Source organism: Tupaia chinensis, unplaced genomic scaffold, assembly GCF_000334495.1.
Source record: "Tupaia chinensis unplaced genomic scaffold, TupChi_1.0 Scaffold147312_1, whole genome shotgun sequence".
NCBI lineage: Eukaryota > Metazoa > Chordata > Mammalia > Scandentia > Tupaiidae > Tupaia > Tupaia belangeri.
In genome coordinates, this window is record NW_006207163.1 from 693434 (window position 1) to 702799 (window position 9366).

The window sequence follows — 9366 nt, forward strand, 5'->3', positions numbered from 1 at the left end:
CCTTCCTTTTTTTTTTTTTTTTTTAGTGAGATTTTTGCTATAGAGTGCTTGTGCTCGCTGGAGAGACAGAGAGACACAGCAAGACAGAAAGAAAGGAATCCTTCCATGGGGGAATGGTCTCCCCCATTTCCTTCTCCTCCATTCTCCTCTCCCGATTTTGGGTATGCACACACATGGACCTGACATGAGTTTCAAGCCACCAAGACTCAGACTCAAACTGCGGTCAGCCATGTGAGAGTCCAGAGATGTAACCATTACACCATCTGCTGGTCCTGGGATTCATTCTTTTTTTTCTTTTTTTGTATTAAAAACAAAACAAACAAAAAACAGAGTAAAATTAAACATTGGCCCAAGTATGACATTTTTTTCATCCTGGTAAGGATGATATATCTTCTGACATGAAGCATTGTACTGCATACACATATAAACAGATTCGTATTTCTAATCTTATTCTCAATTTTAATAAGTGCCCCTCTGACTGCCTCATGGCCTTTTAATGTCCCTAGGCAAGAGAGCATGAATCTACATTATTAGAATCTTACACTGTATTGCACTTATTATGAATTATAGTTATTAAAATTAACTGAAGCATGAGGAGAGCTTTTATTTATTAAACTATAATTGTTTCCAACTTTATAACTGTTAAGGTATTCTAAATAGCCTTCAAAGAATCTGGACATTTAAAAAGATAGGCTTTTAGGTTTACTAGGCAGGAACCCTTAGAGTAAGGACTTACTTTCAAGCATTTCCAAGCTCCTTTCTATATTATTATGTGAAGATATTAATATCAGTATTTAAGTTTTCTATAAAGTATTAAAAGTATGAAAGTCAAAACACCTAAGTAAGATAGAATAGTTTTGACTTGTTCGGAGAATTTTGTTCTAAGGGGGATGTGATAAATGAACAAAAATGTATTTTGGGGTGAAATAATCATTAATTTTGTTTTTTAAGGTTTTTGTCATAGGGTACATGCATTCATTCACCAGAGAGAGACAGACTGAGATGATGAGCAGGAGGAGAGAGAGAGAGAGTGAGAAATCCCCCCTTCCCCAGGAGGGTGGCTATACTGCAATCCTTCTCCTCCCCTTTCCCCCTGGGATTCTGGGCACATACACACACGTGTCTGGTGTAATGTTTTTAAATCTAATTTTATTTATTTTTATTATTATTTTTAAAATTTATTTATTTTACATTCATTCACTGAACATCATCACAACATACAAAATGCAATTTCCCATCCAAAATACACTATATAGTGATTTAATAATACATGTTATAGTCAACAAATAATTTTCCATTTCTTGTTTCATATATATATATTTTTTTCCCCCTATTTCTCACCATCTGTTATTCCTCATCCTCTTTCCAAACTGTCTTTGATATCTACAGTTGCTTTTCATTCTTTTTTTTTTTTTTTTTTCCCCAAGCCATTAGGTCTGGTATTCAAACCACAGTCAGCCATGTGGGAGTACAACACCTGAAACCACCATGTCACCTACTGGCCCCAATACACATTAAGTTTTTAGTCCAGATTTGGATTTAGTACTTGGCTTTGAAAGACCTAGACTTGGGACCAGCAGGTGGCGAGGTGGTTAAGGCGCTGAACACTCCCACATGGCCGACCATGGTCCATGGTTCGAGTCCTAAACCTGGTGGCTTGCTTTCTCACTTTCTCCCTCTCTCTCTCTGTCTCTCTCTCTGGTCAAAATAAATGAATAAATAAATAAAATAAAATAAATAATAATTAAAACAAAGAATAAGATTTTCTTAAAAAAAAAAAAAAAGAAAGAAAGAAAGAAAGAAAGAAAGAAAGAAGGAAAGAAAGAAAGACCTAGGCTTAACCTTGCCAGCATTCAATTGCTAAGTGGTAATTGAAATAAAATGATAATTTATGATGAGTATTCAAAATACATTCAATAATCAGAATTGTCGAAACCTGTTGTACAGCGAACATACTCTTGCATTACTATATGCCAATGAAAAACAGCATAGGAGAAGAGAGTAAGAAAGCACGGGGAGTTTCAGCAAAATTTTTACTCCAACTCACATTCACCCGAGGTTACCCAAGCTCTAGTAATCATTACAGTTTCATCTTTTTGCCTTTGTTCTTGGTTTCCAGATAAAATACAATTAAATAGTGAAGAATTAACAGTTGTAAGTTATTTATGCAGCTGTGCGAAGGTGGGGCAGGAGACATTAATCAGGAATAAATGAAAAGCACAACTTCAGGATATTAATTGGTCCAACTTGGGAACCTTGTATAGAAAATATCACTGGTGGCAATAACACCTCTCTTGGTCTCAGGTTAAAAGCAACTTATTAAGAGAAAAATTTGGACAAAAATATATCAAATAATGACTCTTAATTGAATATTATTGATAAACTGAATCTTCAATATTGTTTACCTGCATCTTACAAGATTTGAAATGAAATGAATTGCTTTTATAATTTTCAATTTTAAGCGTTTGATAATTGCTCTCATTGTTTGTATTTATGAGATAATTTGAAGTTTATTTAATCATAAATAAGAGTGTGTGTGTGTGTGTGCGTGTGTGTGTGTATGTGTATGCAATAGGACCCCTTATTTGACAGAATATGTTCCAAGTCCCACAGTGGATGCTGAAACCACAAATAGTACTGAATCCTGCATATACTATAGTACTATTTATTTATTTATTTATTTATTTATTTTGAGAGAGATATTTGCTATAAGGTACAGTAATATAAGATAATAACTAGTAGTAAAATAGAACAATTATGACAATATACTTAATATCAGTTATGTGAATGGGATTATTCATTCAGAATATCTTATATTACTGTACCACAAGTAATGAAAACTACAAAAAGCGAAACTGCAGACAAGGGGCATCTCAGTATTATTACAGCAGCATGACTATGATAGGGGCATGGCTCCTCCCAAAGTTGTTTTGCATGTTGAAACTCATGACAGTTATCCTTTGAAATAATCAAAGAAAGATGTACTGCTTGCACAGGCTGGCAGTCCTGCTTCTAAGGGAAAAGGAGGAGTTTCCTGGGAGGAAGTTGGAAAAGATTAAGAAGCAGGAATTATACAGTCTTTTATGAAGGAAAAAAAAATCTCCCTGGTGGGAAGTTTAAAAGAAGTTTCTGTCTAGTTCCAAATTTAAAAGAGACAGCAACATAACAGAAATATTTATGTGTGTATCTGGCAGGGACAGTTGCTTTATCAAAATGTCAGGGATGGTGGACACAGGTGGGAAAGCAAGCTGAAAGGTTGCTGGTACTGAGTCAAAATGTCAGAGAGAGGAGTCATGATTTTTTCTTTGGTCTCCATATGTGTGGTCACTATAGTAACAATAATAGTATTACTGACTTAATAATATTGACATCAAAGGCATAATGGATTTAATAAAAAGAAAACAAAGACTGATTATGTACCACTTAACTAATGAAGCAGGACCTTGGCACTGTCTTAGAAATATTCTGTGCCCCTCTTCTTTCATTATCTAGCAATTAACCATTATTTTGAATACCACGGCACATATTTGTTTAGTTTCTTCATAATATCTTCATATATTATGCATATGTTGTTTATAATATTTTCATCACTTATGAATTTTGAATAAGTGTATAATACTGTATGAATTTAAAACTTGATCTTTAACATGCTTTCTCTTTTTTTTAGAGGTTTTTGCTATGGACATGTGTGCTCGCCAGACAGGCAGAGAGAGACAGAGAGACAGAAAGTGAGAAAACACCCCCCTGGGGGGGGTGGCCACGCCGCAATCCCTTCTCCTTCATTCTCCTCTCAGGATCTTGGGCACACACGCACATGCGCCCGGTGGGATTTTAAGCCACCAAGTTTGGGACGCAAACCACGGTCACCTACATGGGAGTCCAGCGACATAGCCATTATGCTAACTGCTGGTCCCTCCTTGAACATAGTTGAGGTTCAATCACATTGATACATGCAACCTAGTTTCTGCCCTTTGCTATCTACTAATCCACCGCGTGAATAAACCACCATTTACTTACCCATTGCAAGCATGAAAAAGGCTTGTGTTGTTTCCAGTTTTAAGTTAACTTTGTCTTGTTGTTTGTTTTACAGTTAGGTGTATGTACTCTGAGAGAGAGAGAAAGAGAGAGAGAAAGTGAGAAATTATCCCCTGTGGAAGATGACCACACCAGAGTCCTTTCTCCTCTACTCTCCTCTCAGGATTTCGGGAACACACATGAATGCACCTGGTGTGTTTATCAAACCACCAGATCCAGGAACTGAACTGTACAGTTGTCTATATGGGATCCAGTCACCTCAACCACCATACTACTGGCTACCCAGTTTTAAGCTATTTCTAAGAAAATTATTTTTGTCATCTTTGATATGAGACATGTATAGGAGTTTCTCTATAAGTATTCCTAGAAGTAGACTTCGATATATATTGTTTGACATGGAATTGCTTGACATGGTATGTACATGTATTTAACTTTATGACAAAATATTAGGTATTTTTACAAGTTTACTCACAAGCACATGCACCACTACCACCGTTACCACATAAGTAATATATGGAAGTTATACATAATTTCTAAAAACTGTATTTGTTAATATATTTCTTTAATTTTTAAGGAGATTTTTTGCTATAGGATGTGTACTCTTACCAGAGAGGCAGAGAGAAAAGTGAGAAATCCCCCCCCCCCCCGTGTATAGTATAGCCACACAGCAATCCCTTCTCTGTTCCTCTCTTGGGACTTTGGACATGCATGCACATGTGCCCAGCATGAGTTTTAAGCCACCCGGTCTGGAACTCAAACTGTGGTGAACTATGTGGGCGTCCAACAATGTAATCATTACTCCATTTGCTGGTCCCTATAAACCACTTTTTAAGGTCTAATTTAGTTAGAAAGAAAAAATAAGTTCAGGAGAGCTGTTGTACTATATGTTGTCCATAGTCAATCTATTGGATACTTAAAATATAGCTAAGAGAATAGAATTGAAATGTTTTCACCATACACACAGGCACACTCACATACACATGCACACACACACGCAAATAGTATATGTGGTGATGAATATGCTAATTAATTTGATTTAGCCATTCTACAATATAGAACAGTATTTTCCAGTGTTAAAAAGGGAAGCAAACCATTGGAGACAAAATAAAGTGCAGAAGAAGCCAATAGCAGTTCTCAAGAGACCTAACCAGTTAAATAGAAAGAATAACATTCCAGCTTATTTTACCAGGAATGGAAATAAATTAAGTCATCAGATAGACACTCACCAGGGAATTTTTTTTTTTTCAGAAGAGGCCTGAAGGATCAGGCCCAGTTAAACACAGAAAATCTGCCAGAGGATATAGTAGCAAAGAGAACTTGTCACTGGCAGACTTCTCCCATAAATGGAGGAATTTTGACTGTATTCATTGACAATTCTGAAGCATTGCAATGTCCGGTAACTCAGAAACCACAATTAACTCACACTACCATACCCTCATTCTTAACAAAACAGGAGCAATATGATGTAAAGAAAGTTCCTCATGTAGTCTCTTTACAACAGGGATGACTTTGAATGAATGGTTTGGTATCCTGAAGAACTCTCATGTTCAACAGAGGAGGAAGTCATTTTGTAATGGTGGCCTAGATCTCATCCACGTCAGAAGCACTTTTGATTGATGTACTCTGTGTGAAAAGTTGAATTGATTGAAGCGTTCATCACATAAATTCAAGGAACTTCAAAATAGTCACAAGCCTAAATAACTTTTTTATTTGAAAAAACTTTTTAATATCTGAAAAACAAAACAAAACAAACAAAAACTAAATATTAACAGGGAATATGCCATATGCCTATCTGTTCTTAAAGATTTCATGGTTGGTTCAGAGAGAACAACTCTGTATTTGACTTCTTTGGTTTCTCATGCAACAGAAGGAAAAAGATAGAAATGGATTCTTATTATGCTAGAGGTATTTAGAATCTCATTGTCTTTGCCCATTTTTTGGACCTTGTCTTGGTAAACCTTGGTATTCAGAAATGTGAGTAGGTCCCTTTGTTGCTGTCACTTATTCTTTAACAGTGTGCTGTGACAAGTGAGGTGCCTCTCTTTATTAAATATATTTAAGAAACATTATAATTCCAGTTTTTGGTTGTAAGATTTATGGGAATATCTGGAACTTGGTTCATTTTTCAGGTAGTGTTATGTTAACCTCCCCTCTGACAGCTGCAAATCTTTAATGCTAATTTTTTTTTTTTTACAAGAAATGTGACTCTAGGCATTAGTTCCAGTTTATAATATTGTTCAAATGCTGTAAGTGCTTATTTACATAGTTATCTGATAAGGCCTTGGAAGAGAAGGTCCAATATAAAAATTTTACAATCTATGTTTAATAAATGAAGAAAGCATGAAAGGAAGTAGCAAGTTGAAAGATAAGTAACTGAGGTGAAAAACGTCAAAATATCCTAGGTAAACAATTTGGATTTAGTATAGGGAACCAGCAGTTACCGTAATGGCTATGTCGCTGGACTCCCACGTAGTCGACCGCAGTTCGTGTCCTGGACCCAGTGGCTTAAAACTCACGCCGGGCGTGTGTGTGTGCGTGCTCAAGATCCCGAGAGGAGAATGGAGGAGAAGGGATTGCGGCGTGACCATTCCCCCGGGGGGAGATTTCTCGCTTTCTGTCTCTATGTCTCTCTCTGTCTGGCAAGCACACGTGCCCTATAGCGAAAACCTCTCAAAAAAACAAAACAAAACAAAACAAAAAAACAATTTGGATTTAGTATAGTTATGATTCTAGTGTCCACAAAAAAATCTTTAAATATATTACGGTAGCTATAAGTATTAAAATGGATCGAATCAGTTTAGATAGTTTTAATCATAAAATTAATAACCATAAAGTCCTAGATTTCCTTATTTAACATCCTTAAACTTGGGGATGCTTTCTTGAGAATAGAAGGGGTAACTTTTTTTTGAGAATGTCATCTACCTGATGCTTAAAAACAGAGGACCTTGGAAATGGTCCTCTTCCTTACACTATAGGTAAAGTTATTTCTGTAGGAAAATACACCCTGTGGGTATGATTTTTTGAGTTAGGTTTACAATGAAAACATCATAATGATACAACTACTAGAAAGTCTTGTTTAACTCAGCATAAGATGTCCTTCAGAAATAATCTGAGTTAATATCGATACCCCCTTATTTCTATTTTCCAAGTCTAATCAACTATAAATTCCTATTTTCTAAAGCAAAATTTGCACCTCTGTGTTTCTTTTAACCATCATGGTCACTTCCTTAGATAAAGTCATCCTTAACTCATACCCAGACTATATATAGTCATATATATATACATGAACTATTAAAATTTATCTTCCCTTCTCAGCCAAACATTCTTCATACTCTTCCCTGGATGCCTGTTTCATCAGCTTTATGCTTAACTTTTGGTATATGCTTCCAAGACTTACATAGTTTTTCTTCTTTCTGCCTGTCCAGACTCTTATCACTTACCTTGGTGTTCATTCTCCTGGGGACAGTGCCTCCCTTCTGTGCTCACACATCATGTACTGATTGTTCTCCCAGTGTTTTTCCTGACTGTAGCCTTTGTCCGAAAGACTTCCTTCCTATGATAGGCCTTTCTCATATTTTCATGTTTCAGAATAGAAGTTTGACTTCTCAGAAGCTTCTTTCACCAGCTTTATCTGAAGGAAACTGAAGTCCCAAGTTCAGGTTCTCTCTCTTCTTTCACAGCACTCAATAGTAGTAAACATGATCAGAGCTTGTTAATAGCTAATTCCTCAGTTATTGGCCCACATAAATATTTAACTCATTTTTACTGAAAACTGTGTGTATGACATTATTCGAACATGTGATATGTACATTAATAATGATGGAATAAAGAGAAGTAGAAGTCCCTGGTGGTGTGGTGCTGCTAAATCTCTTCTCTGAGAGCTTCACACATGTATTCAGTGGAGTAAGGCTCTGTGGGCCAACACTAGTCTTTCAAATGACACTTTCTTTGTCTTACTTGAATTGATATAGAAATTTGATCAGATTCCTCTAACCAGTCTCTTTCTTTATAGAGTATTTGCAGTGAAAGACGGAACTGTGGAGTTAGAACCTAACTTACATTAGTTAATAAAACTGTAGAATTTGGGCCAGCAGGTGGTGTGATGGTTAAGGCACTGGACTCCTAAATAACCAACTGTGGTTCAAGTCACAGAACCAGTGGCTTGAGAATCATACTGAGTGTATGCATGTCCAAAATCCTGAGAGGAGAGTGGAGGAGAATAGAGAAGGGATTGCAGTGTGGCCACCCCTCAGGGGGGTGATCTCTCACTTTGTCTTGCTCTATCTTTCTGTACTGCAAGTGTGCATGCTCTATGGCAAATATATATATATATATACTAACTTAATTTTTGAAGTATTTTTTAAAAATTTTTCTTATTTTCTTAAAATGTATATCTTTTCTGAGAGAAGGAGAAAGAGACAGTGAATGACAGAAAGACTGACAGGGTCTTCATGCCATGATCCACACCTAGCCTTAGGTAGTACAGATTATGGACAAGTGCATTCACTTATCATGTACAGGGAAGCCCTGGCACATAAACCCAGGACCATTTATCTTACTACTGCATCACTATCTGGCTCCTAATTTTTGAGCTATTGACAATATGTTCCAATAAAATTTCATTTTATTTCCTGGAAGCTTTGTTGAAGTGTATTGGTGTTCATTTCAAATAAGAAAATACTACAGAGAACTAGTGGTGGTATGGTAGTTAAGGCACTGGACTCCCACATGACTGACAGTAGTTTGAATCTCAGACCTATCAGCTTGAAAATCATATCAAGCATGTATGCATGCATGTTCAAAATCCTGAGAGGAAAATGGAGAAGGGATCGCAGCAAGGTGATTCTTCCAGGGAGTGATTTCTCACTTTCTTTCTCACTGTCCCTCTCTAGTGAGCACACATGCTCTATGGCTAAAAACAAGGAAAAAAAATAAAATTCCTACAAAATGAAGGAGCAATTAGTAAATCTTTATATAAAATTTATATATTTTTACATGAAGAATATTTCAAGATGAAATAGGTTCAAAGTTAGCCAAAAGAGGAGAAAGTTCCCTGATACATATAAATATTTAAATTTGTTTGGAATATATCAAGTTACACGGGAGTATAAGTATGAAGGTAGGTAAGCTAATTTATTTTGAAATATACCTGTACCCCATTTGGACGTATTCTAGGTTAAGTTTTTGAGTTAGATGTTAGTTAATTTTAAAATTTTTATTAATAATTTAAATATGTTGCCAGAATTATTTTACTTGAAGTTCTTTCTAAGGAAGCTAGGAATTTAAAAATATAGACAGACTGAATAAAATTATGTTAACATGTACAAGTAC

At 35.8% G+C, this 9366-nt stretch overlaps 1 pseudogene; it reads left to right on the forward strand.

Moving 5' to 3' along the window:
• Positions 1 to 4370: 4370 nt before the first annotated feature.
• LOC114006367 (UAP56-interacting factor pseudogene) lies at positions 4371 to 5620 on the forward strand (annotated as a pseudogene).
• Positions 5621 to 9366: the final 3746 nt, after the last annotated feature.